Source organism: Ambystoma mexicanum, chromosome 7q (assembly GCF_040938575.1).
Source record: "Ambystoma mexicanum isolate Mex_15411 chromosome 7q, UKY_AmexF1_1, whole genome shotgun sequence".
In the NCBI taxonomy this organism is placed as follows: Eukaryota; Metazoa; Chordata; class Amphibia; order Caudata; family Ambystomatidae; genus Ambystoma; species Ambystoma mexicanum.
Window position 1 is genome coordinate 1045355305 of NC_090941.1, and position 15360 is coordinate 1045370664.

Here is a 15360-nt window from a genome sequence, read left to right on the forward strand (position 1 = left end):
TTCATCATACTGCACTGATCCGTACTATGGTGACTTCCAGCACTCCTATGGGTGTGCTGAACCAGTGATGCGGTGTGGTATCCCTGCTGGCCTCAGTTCAATCCACTCCCAGGGATGAATCTCCGGTGTGGTGATATGCTAAAGGCAGCCACATAGTGCATATGCAGTGTGTTTTCCTACATGCCCTTACGGTTTGTGAGGGCCGCCGATGAGTGTTGCATGTGTTCTGGGATGTGGCTTTGTCACCTGTTGGTCATGTAGTGTTAGGTGTGGGCCTTACTTCATCAATGTGGGAATCTGTAGTCATGTGCCGTTACACTGGCTCTGTGGCACAGTGTTTGGTGGGGTGCACATCGTGCACTGGCGTCGACTTTTCCAACCGGGTTGAGTATGCAGGCACCCACCTCATGACACCGATGCACTGCCATGGCACAGTCAGGAAACTCACCAAGCAGCCAGGCACGTCGTCCTGCATGTTGCTCCATGTAGCGAGGTGGCGTGGAGTTCAGCAGGACCATTGAGTGATGAGTTGATCCTGGATGTCGGCCCCACCCATGGGTGATGATCTTGTTTGCATTGCATGCTGTCTGCACGTTGGTGGAGTGGTATTGCTTGCGGTTGCGATGCGCCACCTCCATGACATGCGGGACCGCCAACTCCACGTGGGTGCAGTCAAGGGTACCTATGCAATTTGGCATGCTTGCCAGTGCATGGGAGGCAAATTTTGTATCGTATATCTACTGGGTAGTCCATGGTAGGGATATGTAGTCCCTAGTGTGCTTGAGGAGGTGATCCAGCACTTGGTTCAGTGTCCGTGAAATGAACGGTTGTGATATGCCATGCATGTGCCCCACTGTGTGCTGGTAGGTGCCTGTGGCATGGAAGTGGAGCACTGACACCACCTTCAGTTGAGGGGGGATGGCGGTGCGTATTTCTATGATACTCACTGTGTCGTCATGTCTCAGGTCGACTATGGTGGTGATGGTGTCACAGTCAAGCTGGTACAGGGTGTGGATCTTCTCAGGGGTTAGGTTGAGGGACTGGACCTGATGTGTGGGATTGGGGGCTGCTGGGGCGGTAACGGTGGCTGCACTGGTGGTGCATGCTGGGCCTGTCTAACCCTCCTTCTCCTCCTGTGTCTCCTCTGTGGTGGGGCCTGGTGTTGTTGGTGTTGTTATTGTATTTGAGGCCCTGCAAGCAGGGCATCCTGCTTCAGTGATGCTACCAATATTGGTATCATCTTGGTGTGGGAGGGGGTGTGGTGTGTGGGTGTGATACTTTTCTGCTGTGGCAGACTCCATTGCCTACACCTGTGCTGATTGTGTGCACCTGTGCCTCTGAGAACCACTGCTCAAGGTTCTTAACACCTTCTCTGAGATGCCTGTATGTACTCCATGCCGGTAAGGTACTTTACGGGCTTAAGGAGGCTGTTGTTTACATGTGCGCATTACTTGTGATCAGCTGCGGTTTACGCCATGCCGATATGGGCATGGCGTGTCGCGCGCGTGACCCAAGACCGCTATTTACTGCATCGTACTTTACGGTGCTGTAAATAGCGGTCTAGTTGGTCAGAATAGCCCGTAGCGGTAAACGATGCAGGTAATCCATTACCGGCATCGTTTTTCCCTTACCTCCAACCTCAGAATGACCCCCAATACCCATTTGTCTAAAGTGGTGACAGCCACTGTATTCATTTTTGCTCTTTTTCCAACCTTTTTTTATGAGCCTTTTTTTGCACCGCAGTTCAAATGTATCTGGTGTTTCAAGGAGAGAATATCTTCTCGGGAGAACATCAACTGAGCGGGAGGCCTTCCTGATATTTTTAGAAGCACCACCATGTTTATGTGCCTTCTCTTTCCCTCTTTTCCTAAGGCTCTTGGGACCATGTGATTTGTGACTATGTTTTAAAAACTATAAAGGAAGCTTCCACTGGCTGTGAGAGCTTATTCCAACTAGCAGGTGATGAAATGTGCTCTTGCTGAAAGCAGCAGAGCGTGATCAGCTGCAATGTAGAGGGTCCGCAGGGCAAGGGCGGAGGCTGGAAGGCAGCAGAGCGTGATCGGCTGCAATGTGGAGAGCCCGGCAGGGCAAGGGCGGAGGCTGCAAGGCAGCAGAGCGTGATCGGCTGCAATGTGGAGAGCCCGGCAGGGCAAGGGCGAAGGCTGGAAGGCAGCAGAGCGTGATCCGCTGCAATGTGGAGAGCCCGGCAGGGCAAGGGCGAAGGCTGGAAGGCAGCAGAGCGTGATCCGCTGCAATGTGGAGAGCCCGGCAGGGCAAGGGCGGAGACTGGAAGGCAGCAGAGCGTGATCGGCTGCAATGTGGAGAGCCCGGCAGGGCAAGGGCGAAGACTGGAAGGCAGCAGAGCGTGATCCGCTGCAATGTGGAGAGCCCGGCAGGGCAAGGGCGGAGACTGGAAGGCAGCAGACCGTGATCGGCTGCAATGTGGAGAGCCCGGCAGGGCAAGGGCGGAGACTGGAAGGCAGCAGAGCGTGATCAGCTGCAGTGTGGAGAGCCCAGAGGAGCAGGGCTGTGAGGCAGGGAGCCTGGAAGGCTATGGCTGGAGGCAGCAGGGTGGAGCAAGCAACAAGGCAGGGTCCAAGCAGGAGTGAAGGTAAGCAGCATACAAGATCCGTAGAAAGATGCAAAAGGTGGAGGAACAACTCTCAGATGCAAGAGGCTGAGCCACTGCAGGCAGCAGCCTTTATACTGCCTAGCCCAGCACAGAGCCAGGCTAATTGGTTGCACCTGGCTAAACACACCTGCAGGCAATCGGCCACCTCCCTTTCTGTTCCTGGGCTGGTGGAAGCAGGGCACGTCTCTAGGGCTTCTGGGGGGTGTAGTTCCATTGATAACCAATAGAAACAGCCAGGAATCAATGCTTGTAGCCAGGTGCATTATGGTATGCGTAGTTTGTTGGAAATAATAATTAAGCAGCAAAGTCTCCCAAATGGGAAATAAAGTTTCCAAAGTAAATATAGATAGATCCAAGAGTCTGTTGTAAATAAATGATAAACATATAGTCCAAATTGAGCGTAAATGGATGCGCCCATGGCGCAGGCATGACACTTGCCCAGCCATGCATGTGCGCTACGCCCAAAGCTCTGATCTTTATGCCAGCCGGGGAAGGCAGAGCCAATAGTCATCGTTTCCAACAGCACAAAAGAATATCCAGTGAGGTAAGAGATACTCAGGAGTACTGCTGACTGCACTTGCCAGCAATTGCCACGCGCAACACTCTGTTTTTTATGTCAGCTGGGGAATGTACAGCCAATAGTTGTTTACAGCAGATTGATTAAAGAATCAGCATGGTAAGAGCTTTTAGGAGTAATGCTGACCTCACTTGTCAGTACTGTTTAAGGTTTATAATTGGGTTTGAGTAGTGTGAGGGCTGAATAGGTGGTTCATCCTCTACTGATCATTTCCCTCCTGCAGAGCAGTAAGTCATTTGGTCACACCTTTAGTAATCAGGGCCGTGTGACGCAAATGGTGTCTATTTCTAGTACACTCTTGGTTGCATTGGTTTTCTAACCGTTGTCACTCTTGCAGATTCTCCTTGATGACAACTGCAGGGGGCGGTGAAGTGTGCCATAGTTCACTTGATGGTAGTGTGCGTCTTGATCTTTCACTACATTGGCCTTTGATTGCCTGTATTGATTTGATTTCAGCCTGTTGGTGAAAGTGTGAGTGCTGATTGCTCTTTCATCAGCTGTTTCCAATGCACATGGAATTGGCTTGTCTATTGGCTCCCGGATGTACGGCATGCAACATGAGTGCATATCTCCTTGCCCATGTGTGAACCATGCATGCAATGGTGTTCTTTGTTTCAAAACAAGGCTTCACTGTCCTTGTAAGCGCTCAATCTTTTAGTCCAGCTCTTCATGATTTTCTCCATATTCAGACAGTGGCTGACTATTGGGTGAATGATAGACATCTGACTATTGTGTGTAGGTGGGATTTTTCAGAGCACCGGCCTAGCTGGCAGTAACCGAGTGCTATACTCAGGGACTGGAGGTTAGCCTTGCAGGGGCCTATGCTCTAAAGAAATCTCACATACATACAATGGTCTGATGTTTCCAAAGTCGAATATTACATTTACTATTTCACTTGTCTTTTTATAGTATTCGAAGGCTATAGCTAGTCTTTTTTAGTATTCCATACTACTCGTTTTAAGCAGCATACTATAGGAAGACTATTCAGCATGCTGAATACTAGTTGATCGCTCACAGAATACTAAACAAATACTTGTTTCTAGTCTTATGTCTTCATTCAGTATCGAATACTCATTACCACTATTGACAATATTCAGAAGGCAAAAAAAGATGAAAATAAGATCTTTCATTTCAATGAGGGGGAGCAAGCAGGTTTTCTAAAAACATTTGCACTGGGGCAAAAATAAACTGTTTTTTGTACTATGCTTCCTGCATAACATAAAAAGAAATCTGTTTGCTACATTTCTTTTCATGTTACTCATCAAACATAGTAAATAAAACAGTATCCTTTTGTGTTTGTGAAACCATGTTTAGATAATCCAAATTGGGGCTAAATCTGTTTGCTATTTCCCCAATTATCCAGGCAGTAAAACCGGCGCTCAATTAATTTACTTCACGTTCTTGTACCAGGGCAAAGCTTTGACAATCTGAGCCCAGGTGTTTGAAAATGCAAGTGGACAGAGAGTGAGAAGGGGGCAAGCGATGGCACGATGGAGAGCACTTTCACTGTAGTAAAACAGCCGGATCTGCTGGCTGCAATGCAGTTCTCCCGGGAACCCCTGTTCCTTCTTCACCTGAGCCCAATGTAGGCCCTTTGGGGGACTGCAGAGAGTTCAAGTGTCCTGGAGTCAGCTGAGATGATCACACGAAGCTTTTCTCTGAGAGACTCCAATGGGATTTACAGGGATTCTGCATAAGGCTTTCCCCGCTCTGAACCTATCATTCACCTGCAGGCTGCTTCCTTTGCTGCTGAATGCTCTTTTGGGCTGCCTGCCTCTGGTTCATTCTGGTAAGATTGGGGTGATGAATGGATCGGATGGACTGAGTATCCTTGCACGAGACCTTCCTTCCCTATCCCATTACCCTCTTTGGAAGGATGCCTTATTTTGCTCACATATTGAAAGGACCCCAGAGGCATCAGACAAGGGCATCAGTGACATTTTGACCCAGCTGTTTTAGCGCCTATAAATGTAATGGTGTGCCAGCTTTCTGGAGAGTGACCAGAACGGCCAAAACTCGTAATGCTTTCACTAAATTAGAAATCAGTCCCGATTTCATGATAGCATGCGACATTTCTGGCACTTAAATGACCAAGCTTTTTAAATACACATTTTGGTCCACAGTACAGAAACTCTGAATTAATGCCAGTGAAATAGGCACTAGGACTAAAACAAACATTTTCTAGTTGCAAATCATGCACTGGAAGACTATGGGCCACATTATGGGTCAGGCGGGTTGCCGCCAGACCGTAATAATTTACCAGGGCCTGACTTCCCGGTGCCACCGGGCTATTACAAGTCTGGCGGCCAGGAAGTCAGGCGCCGGTAGATTTGTTAATCCCCATTCCCATAGAGTCCTATGCGACTCTAAGGGAGTGGGGACACTGGAGCACAGGCACCATAAGCAACGGTGCCGGTACTCCAGTAACACGTCTGCCTACCGTGGCAGCTGCGCCCGGCAAGTTCCGACCTGTTGGGAGCGGCACCGGCAGGCAGACTTGTAGTTTGCGGTCCCGAAACAGAGGTGCTGGTGAGTTTACCGGCAGCCTTGTTTCCAGACCAGCAAGCATTTAATGAAGCCCTATTTTTTTCACTGGGGCAATTTAGTCCTAGTAGGTTCCTATAATGCTGTAATTTCATCAAAGACTATTGCTCTACCGTAAGAACAGGGGTTCCCAGATGAGAATAGCACAGCAAAGACCTTAGGGGCGTGCGTGCACCTTTCATGCAGTGCATGCCTACATGATACAACAGGAGCCATTGGACAGGCCCAGATCACGTGTGTGTGTGTGTGTTTCATGCAAGTGTATGTATTTATTTTTTATTTTATAATTTAAATGTGAAAGTTGGCTGATTTCAATTTTTCCTCAAGATGAGGATGTGGTTGCAAGTTGTTCTTGCGCTGGGGTGGGTTGTTTGAACAGAAATATATCGATGTATTTTCTGGTGATGATCAGGAGTGGTAGTCTGACGGAAATGGAATGTATGTTAACCACTGGTGTGGATAAATTCACTCTTTTGTTGTTGTCGCAATCGTTCATTAACTCTGCAACCGTGTCATATTATACAAGCAGGATGCATGGTACATCATGTCATGTGAGGTGCTTACAGGAGGTCCTTATACCTGTGCCAACGGATGAATTACCAAACGCAAACCGCTAGAACAGCGCGGTCCATCATACAGGCTGGAGTCATCTGACAGTTGCCCACGTATCCGATGGAAAAGCTGCTACAGGTGCAATGGATCCAGGTCATAAGCCTTAAACCTGCGCCACTGCTGCTCAGCACTTCTTCCTGGCAGGCTGTCATGGGCGTAATCTTATGGGGGGGAAAGGGTGTTTGACATTTGTGGCACACCATTTTGTCCCACTTATTTGCCAGGGGCATCTTTCATTTAGATGTGATGTCCCACACCAACATTTTCAGAAAAGTTACTCCACTGAGGCTGATCAATTGGATCATAAAGGCGCCTGATATTATAGCGCTTAGAAGTGGGTGGATTCCTACAAGAAAAGCAAAACATGATTATTATCTCTTGATATTAAAGAAGCATGCAGCATCCTAGCTTCCAGGGGCCGGATTATCAAAGTGCATGCACTTGAGCAGAGCGCAGTGCGTGCCGTGCTGCACCTTTTCTGGCATATATATGTGCCAGTGACAGGAGTCGGTATCATTATCAAGGTTTACTTTTTCACTAAACAGTTGCCTTAACAAAAGTTTTCTAAAACCGTGACTCAAGGCCCGATTCATGGAATAGTGTGCAGAGATCCTGCAGTGCTTGCATGCCAAGAACGACTCTGCGTGAGCCTGCATGCAGAGGTTTTTCTGCGTGCTCTGCGCATTCATTGAATTCTTTGCGCTAAGTGAGTGTATACGCAAGTCGCGGCCGGAATTCCCCTGACACACCCCCAGGCAAAGCAAAAACACCCAGAAACAGCTACCTTTCCGTGCTCACATGGGCTCGAATACATGCACCCATTCAACAGTGCATCGGGTCCCCCCCCAAAAGCAGGCACAGCGGCTCTGGCAGGCAGACTTGTAGTTTGCCGGTCCGGAAACAAAGGTGCTTGTAGGCTTACCAGCACCATTCTTTATACTTATGAGGCCCAATGACACTTAAAATGTGTGTTTCACCCCGAATGCCTATAGAAAATACCATGCAACAGTAAGAAAGTATATTCAGATTTGCTGCATAAACTTAGGCCAGTCCAGCCATGTAATGATACTTAGCATATTTGCTTTTCCGTTAATGCCTCTCCAGAGTAAAAAAAAAACATGTCCAGACATGCTGCACCAATGTAGGGCTGCCTAGCCACATAATAACACGTATCATGTTTGTTTTACCTTTGATGCCCAGTAAAAAAATGACATACCACAGTTAGAAAATATATCCATATTGGCTGCACCAATATAGGCATGCCTAGAGGCCTATTAACACATATAATGTTTGCTTTACCCTTGATGTACAGTACAAAATGCCATGCCATACTAAGAAAACCCCTTCAGACTGACTGCACCAATTTAGGCAAGTCTAGCCAAATCATAAAACTAATAGATTTTGCCTTACCCTTGATGTTCAGAAAAAAGGGCATGCCACAGTAAAAAAAGCATACAGCTATATGGGGTTCCCGTATTTCAGTATGGAATGGAGGACGACTGACACCAAATACATTTACTAGCTATTAATTTCATCCATATGGTGAATAAGGAAATATGTGCCATTGCGTGCTAAAAATTGGCTCTGAGAATAAATAAACTAGGAACGTGATGTGTCAGAAGATTACTTAATATGCGATTGCCAGGCTCATCGATATAGATCATTTGTTGTATTTTGAATTGAAGTAGGTACAATTGTAAATATTACTTATTCAAGGCTGGACAAACATTGAAAAAGGTTTCTAAATTACTGAATTAAGAATAGGTGGACATTTTACAAAATTAAATAGGTACAGCAATGTAAGGGGACACAGAAGGACATACCTTAACCATGAAATGTAATTTGTTTGGTTAAGCACCCTTATTTCTCTCAATTAAGTTTTAAGGATTCAATCAATCTGAAAACATTAGGATTTTGAATTTAAAATCTGCAGGACAATGGAAGTCCATTTTATAATAATGAAATGCCCTAAAAGTGCAAGGAGGCCAAAGGTATATAAGGTGTATAGGGGCTAACTCAATGAAATTGTTCAAACATTTCGGGGAAGGATTCTGTGTAGCTCAATGTTCTGCACGGCAAACCGGCATTGCAGGATTAGGGCATAAATAGAGGTGCAATGACAACACTGTGTAAAGGCTTGATGACATCACTGCGTTGAAATAGAACAGCAAAATTTAAACATCATGGTTACCGATGACCACTAATGGCACACTTTTTCTGAGCAATATTGCAGCAATGCAAATTGTACAGAAGACAAAGAATTTGTCAAGGGATTCTGTATATGCTGTTAGGCAGAAACCTGTGCAGTTCCCTCTGGGACAACTGCAAAAGATTAAAGACTACAGGTGTTTGGCAGTAAACCCACTTGGTAGCAGTCTGCACCACACAGATTCACTTGGTAGCTGTGGCTGAGCAGTCAGACTTCCCTCAAGAAGAGTTAGGCAGTATACAGAGTATTCACAATCTTAGTGACTGCATTAACAGTCTTAGTGACTGCATTAAGAGCTCTGTAATCCACACAGAATCTAAGTTCTTTAGATCCTGCCTTTGGTACTAACACAACTGGTCTAGACCATGGACTAGTAGAGGGCTCTATTACCCCGAGATCAAGCATCTTGTTGACCTCACCTTTGATGTGGATTCTTACATTTTCTGACATTCGATATCCTCTGCTTTTGACTGGCAGACTGTCACCAGTGAGTATGTCATGTTGTCCCCAAGGGGTCAAGCCTGGTGAAAGTGAGAACAGAGAGGCAAACTGATTTAACATAGATTTGCACTCTTCCTGTTGCTCAGGTGTCAGATTTAAAGAGAGATTTACTCCTTCAATCTTTTCGTCTAAAGGTAAGCCTCTGAGGAGATCAGGAAGAGCTTCACTCTCTTCTTCTTCCTCTGATGATGCTAGAAGCAAAGCTCCTACATCAGGTCTGGAGACATACGCTTTTAGTCTCTTGGTGTGGAAGACTGTTGGAGCCTCCTTGGGGTTGCCCAAGTCCACCAGATAGTTGACCTCTCCAAGTTTACCCACAACTTTGAAGGGTCCCATCCATTTGTCTTGCAAGGCCCTCTGCCTTGTTGGAATCATAACAAGAACTAGCTGGTCCTGAGTAAACTCGACCATGTTAGCCTTTTGGTCATGCCAGTGCTTGACCAATGCTTGTCCAGCTTTCAAGTTATCACTTGCTTCTGCCATCATTTGTGACATTCTCCTTCGGAGACCTATCACATAGTCAGTCACTCTGACTGGCTTGGGGGAAGGAGCACTCTCCAACCCCTCCTTGATCAGGGCCAATGGATCTCTGACCGGATGACCATAAAGAAGTTCAAAGGGAGAATAACCTACTCCCTCCTGAGGGACTTCTCTATAATCAAAGAGAAGGCATGGCAGTAGAAGGTCCCACTTTCTTTTAAGGGGGTCCTCTAAAGCACCTATCATGCTCTTCATGGTTCTGTTGAACCTTTCATCCAGCCCATTTGTCTGAGGGTGGTATGCGGTTGAGAACTTGTAAGTAACTCCGCAGGTTTTCCACATGGCTTTCATGTAGTGGGACATAAAATTCGACCCCCTGTCAGAAATTACTTCCTTAGGAAACCCAACCCTGGTAAAAATACCAAGGAGGGCCTTAGCCACAGCCGGAGCTGTAACAGTCCTCATAGGAATTGCCTCAGGGTATCTAGCAGCATGGTCTACTACAACAAGTATAAACCTGTTGCCTGAGGAAGTTGGAGGATCAAGGGGACCAACAATGTCAATCCCTACTCTCTCAAATGGGACTCCCACTACAGGGAGAGGCACTAAAGGTGCCACATTCTTGGAGCCAACCTTACCAGAAGTCTGGCAGGTGTGGCAGCTCCTGCAGTATTTATCTACTTCAGCCCCCATCTTTGGCCAATAAAAGTAGAGTGAGAGCCTTTCCTTAGTCTTCTTGAAACTCAAGTGACCAGCCAAAGGAATCTCATGGGCTAACTGCAAGAACTGTGGTCTGTTCTCTTGGGGTACTACAAGTCATTTGTTGTCCCCAGGTGCAGACTCCGTTGGTTCACTGTAGAAGAGGCCATCTTCCCAGTGTAACCTATATTTCCCAGGCTCTTGCCCTTCAGCCTGAACATCTGCCAGATGGTGAAGACCTTCCAGAGTTGGACATTCTCTCTGTCCCTTACTGAAGTCTGACCTGTTGGGTCCACCTTCTGCCAGTAAAGACTGCAGCTCAGGATGGTCAACAGGATCCAGATCTCCAATGAGTTCCTGGCCTTCCACTAGCTCTTCTTCAGAGTCTAGTTCAACCACACAGGGTTGTTCCTCCCTCTCAGCCTCAGCTGGAGGGGGAGTTACTGGTGTAACTTTGGACAACCTAGGGGAAGTCCTTGTTGGCTGCACTGGAGGGCTTGCTGTGAGGATCTTTTTAGAAGTTTTCGGTTTCCCTTCTTCTTCTAGTTTCTTAGAGACAGCAGCTGACATCTCCAGTGGAGCAGGAGTGATCTCTTTCTTCATCATCTCCTTGGGAGTACCTCTCATGGTTCTCTCCCTTGCAGGTCTGGTGAGCTCCTGTAACCTTTTACTAGGAGGTCTGGGGGTATGCGACACTACTCAAAGAGTGTTAAAGTCATTACCCAGCAGAACCCTTCCTGGCACCTCACTTTGTATGCTGACAGGTATCTTCACAGTCATGTCATTACACTGGATGAGAACGGGTAATTGGGGAAGCATCTGCACAGGCCCTCCAGCTAACTTGGTGAGGCGTTTGGGTGCCTTAGCAACATCCTTAGCCTGAAAAAACGATTTGTTCACCACAGTTATGCTGGCCCCAGTGTCCCTAATGGCAGGAGTCTCCTGACCATTCACCTGGACACTGTCCTTACAATATTCTTTAGTATTATCTGGGATAGAATTGTAGACATCTAAGTTCTGTTGTTCCCACAAACCCAGAGACACTAAAGAAACACTGGCTGAGACTCCAATGGGTTCATCAGCCAGTAATAGAAAGTTTCCACTTGCCATTTGTACTTCCTCCTCTGGAGCAAAGGCTAAGGAGACAAGCTGGACCCCTGAAGGTTTACCCTTACATCTGGGATCTCCTTTCTCATGGTCAGTAGAGCCACAAACAAAGCATTTACCAAATGCTTTCTGGAATGGTGGCTTGTTCTGACCTCCTTCTGGTTTGGCACCAGGAGGTACACTAGCCTGATTTGGTTTCCCTGGTGGCTTACCCTTTTTGTTCTGTTTGGGGCCCTCTTTGCAATTGGAATTATTAGAATTCTCTTTGGAGTCCTTCTTTGGCTGTTTTCCCTCATCCTTTTTCTGAGTAGCCCCAGAATCCTTGTGAGTGGCCCTGTTGGCAACCCACAAGTCAGCAGCCTTAGCTAACTTCCTGGAATCAAATTCCTTTGAATCAGCCAAGTGCTGTCTGAGCTCAGGAGAGCAGGCATCATAAATTGACTCCAACATTACAAGATTCTTCATTCCTTCATAAGTGTTAACTCTGTAACCCTTAATCCATCCCTCTAAGTTTTTCAAACTTGCACTCACCCAGGTAGCCCAAGGGGTACCATCATGCTTTTTGAGGGTCCTAAACCTCTGTAGGTACTGGGAAGGGGCTTTCCCAAATCTAGCTTTCAAAGCTAGTTTCACACATTCATAATCCTTCTTATCCACCTTCCCCAACTCCATTACCACATCAGTCGCAACAGGGGGAAGCCTAGAGAACAACCAGGGAAGTAACTCATTCCCTGTGATGTCCTGGAGCCCATGATTATACTCAAACATTTTTAACCAATCCAACACATCCAACTTAGGTTCATACATACCCACTAATTCCTTAGGCATCCGGGGGCTTTTGGGACTGGAACTCCTAGAAGAACCAGAGAAGAGAGAAGCATTTTCCACAGACAACTTTTTCCTTTCTAGCTCATGATTAAGCTCTATTTCTCTGAGTCTTAACTCAGCTTGCTTCTGCTCAGCCTGCGCATTCATTCTTCTGAACTCTAGCTCTTGGTTTCTTTCAGATTGAGCAATAAAACATTTGTACTCTAATTCAAGCTTCATTTTTTCAAGTTCAAAATAAGCAGGGTTACATGTAGGACCTTGTATAGGCCCAGTAGGTACAGTAGGTAAGGCAGACAGAGGCTCAGAATGGCTAACTTCATTAGGTTCACTTTCCTTTTCTGACTCATTATCAAGACTTTTATTCAGATCAATACCATCACTGTTTTCTACATTTGCTGGGGGGGGTAGATTCCTCTGTACCACCCAGACTTTGGTTTTCTAACAATCTTTCTATAGGTTCCATTTTCTTGCCCTTCTCAGAGAGATTCTTATGTCTACACAATACTTTTAAGCAATCAGCAGTTTTGGCAGACAATGATTCTAGGGTATAACTCTCCATAGCAGACATAGTTAGAAAATCAGCTTTTTAGTGCTAAGCTTTGTGGTTAGTTGTCCTAAAGTGTTCAAAAAGCACTCTAAAGTGTATACTCAATACAAATCCCACTGCTGTACACCAGTGTTAGGCAGAAACCTGCACAGTTCCCTCTGGGACCACTGCAAAAGATTTAAGACTACAGGTGTTTGGCAGTAAACCCACTTGGTAGCAGTCTGCAACACACAGATTCACTTGGTAGCTGTGGCTGAGCAGTCAGACTTCCCTCAAGAAGAGTTAGGCAGTATACAGAGTATTCACAATAGGTCAAAAGAACACAGTAAAACAAGTAAACACTGACCAGGGCTTGGTGTAAAAGAGATATAATTATTTATTTAAAACCACATCTAGAAAAACACACAGGCACTAATAGTAAACAATTAAAAAACACGGTCACTAAAAGATATACACTCCCTTAAAAGAATATTAGACAAGTCTTAAGTAAAGCCCCACTTATTTTCAGACAGCGGTGAGCGCTTAACGCAGATGGCACTCTAATAGTTAGTTTTAAAAGGGAGAGAAAAGCAGAGAATCAATTGAAACAGATCCCAACACTTTTACAAGAACACAACAAGAGAAGAAGGCAAAGTAAAACCGTGAAGTTAGAGTTCAGTAGGCCGGATCCACTTTAAGAGGATCAAACGAAATGTGTCCATGGTCACATGGTTGCAGTGCACAAGAGTCTTGCAAAGGTTCGAAAAGAGTTGGACCAAAAGAAAGGGACCAGTTAGAAGGTCAAGACGGCCAGCCCAGTCCAGAAGGTTAAGGGGTTATTATTACCTGGTAGCAATCTTTAGAATGGGAGGCCTGGCAGACACGGTACCTTAAAGTGGTGAGAATACTCCAGCGGGGGCAGTTGTTCCTGGCAGCGGATGCAAGTCGGTGCTTCGTCCGGGGTAAGAGAGGATCTCGTCGGGGAGGAAGACAGGAGTCCGTTGCACTGCCAGGGAAGAAACCAGCCGCGGAGTTCTCAGGTAAAAGGAGCGGTCCTTTAGTTCGCGGTCCAGTGGTAAGTGGCTATCTGGATGCCGGGGTGCTTGGCACGGGCAATTCGACCACAAGCCGGGCTGGGGTGCGAAGAGAAGAAGGTAAACTGGTTGTGCCCACCAGTCAGGGGAAGAAGCCTCTCCAGCCGGGAGATCTTCTCTGTCGTCGGGAAGTGGTGAGTCGGTTCCGCAGGGCTCCACCGGTGGTGTCGTCGTGCTAGGTCAGCTCAGCTTCTCCCTCGTCGGATTCTCAGGTCCTGTGGCGACTTCTGAAGTTCCAGTCCCCAAAGCCCTGCTTTTATGCAGCATACCCCCATTCACTCAGCCTAGCTGTCAATCAAACATGCTAAGTGGTGAGCCGGCCGGCTCACCACTTGGGCCAATCACACAAGAGTGCGGCTTGAGTTACCAAGGTAACTCAGTCCAGGGTGCCTAAACCCCGTCCCACACACCCTTTGGTACCAAGACAGAGTGGCACCACTTTTGGAGGCTTCTGTGGAGAAGCCGGCCAAAAAGTGGAAAAAAAAGCTCGACATGGGTTGGAGTCACAGAAGAGAACACAAACGCCATTTTAGAATCGAGTCCTGGCAAAAAATACCAACCGGCGAATTAATATTAATTAAATAAACCGGAGGTATGTTCGAGGCTATGAGAATTAAATAATTAAAGTTGGTAGCCTCAAACAATGGGAAAATCCCATAGGGATATATTCGCGGTCGAATATAAAAAGTAGTATCCACTGCCACCAGCCAAAACTCAATCAGGGGGGACGGAGACGTGCCCCCTCGACTAACAGACCCCGGGGCAATCGAATTTCCCCGACCAGTACGTCCACAATATGATGGTTTGTACTGGTTTCTGTTAATAATTTGGGACTAGTAAAACCAATGGTGACTTTACATGCCCTGGGAGACAGTAGTCAGTCCCAGGGTATGGAGTCTATGGTGGGGTGTCACTATGACACCCCTGTGTTACTGCACGGAGGGTGCTGTGTAACACACATAGTAAAAACACATGAGACCCTATGGAGTAAAGGACCCCATAGCTCATAAAACACATTAACAGTCAAAGGAACACCATAAATCATGTCCAAGAGTGGGAGAAAAAGAGTCTCACTCTTGGCAGGAGAAAAAAAAACAAACTCCAGAAATCCAGCAAAGCTGCTGGGGGACTCACTAGGTTAGGAAATTCAGCCTAAAGAGAGAATTCTCCCTAACATATGCATACATATATGCATGTGTGCATTCATGAAAGCAATGCTTTCAGTCATAATATGATTGATAATGTTGCCCCCAGTTTCAATACTATAAGGGTGCAGTCACAATGGTACAGGTACATATGGTAAATGATACAATTGATGAGGATTTTGTGGAATTATATTATGGTCCTGAGGAACATGCTTAAACTTGAGTACGCCGAAACGCAGAGACACAACCGACCTAGCAACAGCATTATCTAGAGAGGACTGCAAAGAAAGCACTTTTACTGGCCAGGGTCAATTGAGACCTTGGCACCACCAATCTGTTGTGTCATTGTATCTCAACACTCTCAACACTGCCTTTCTCCTCAGAATTTACACCAGATTCTTTGGGC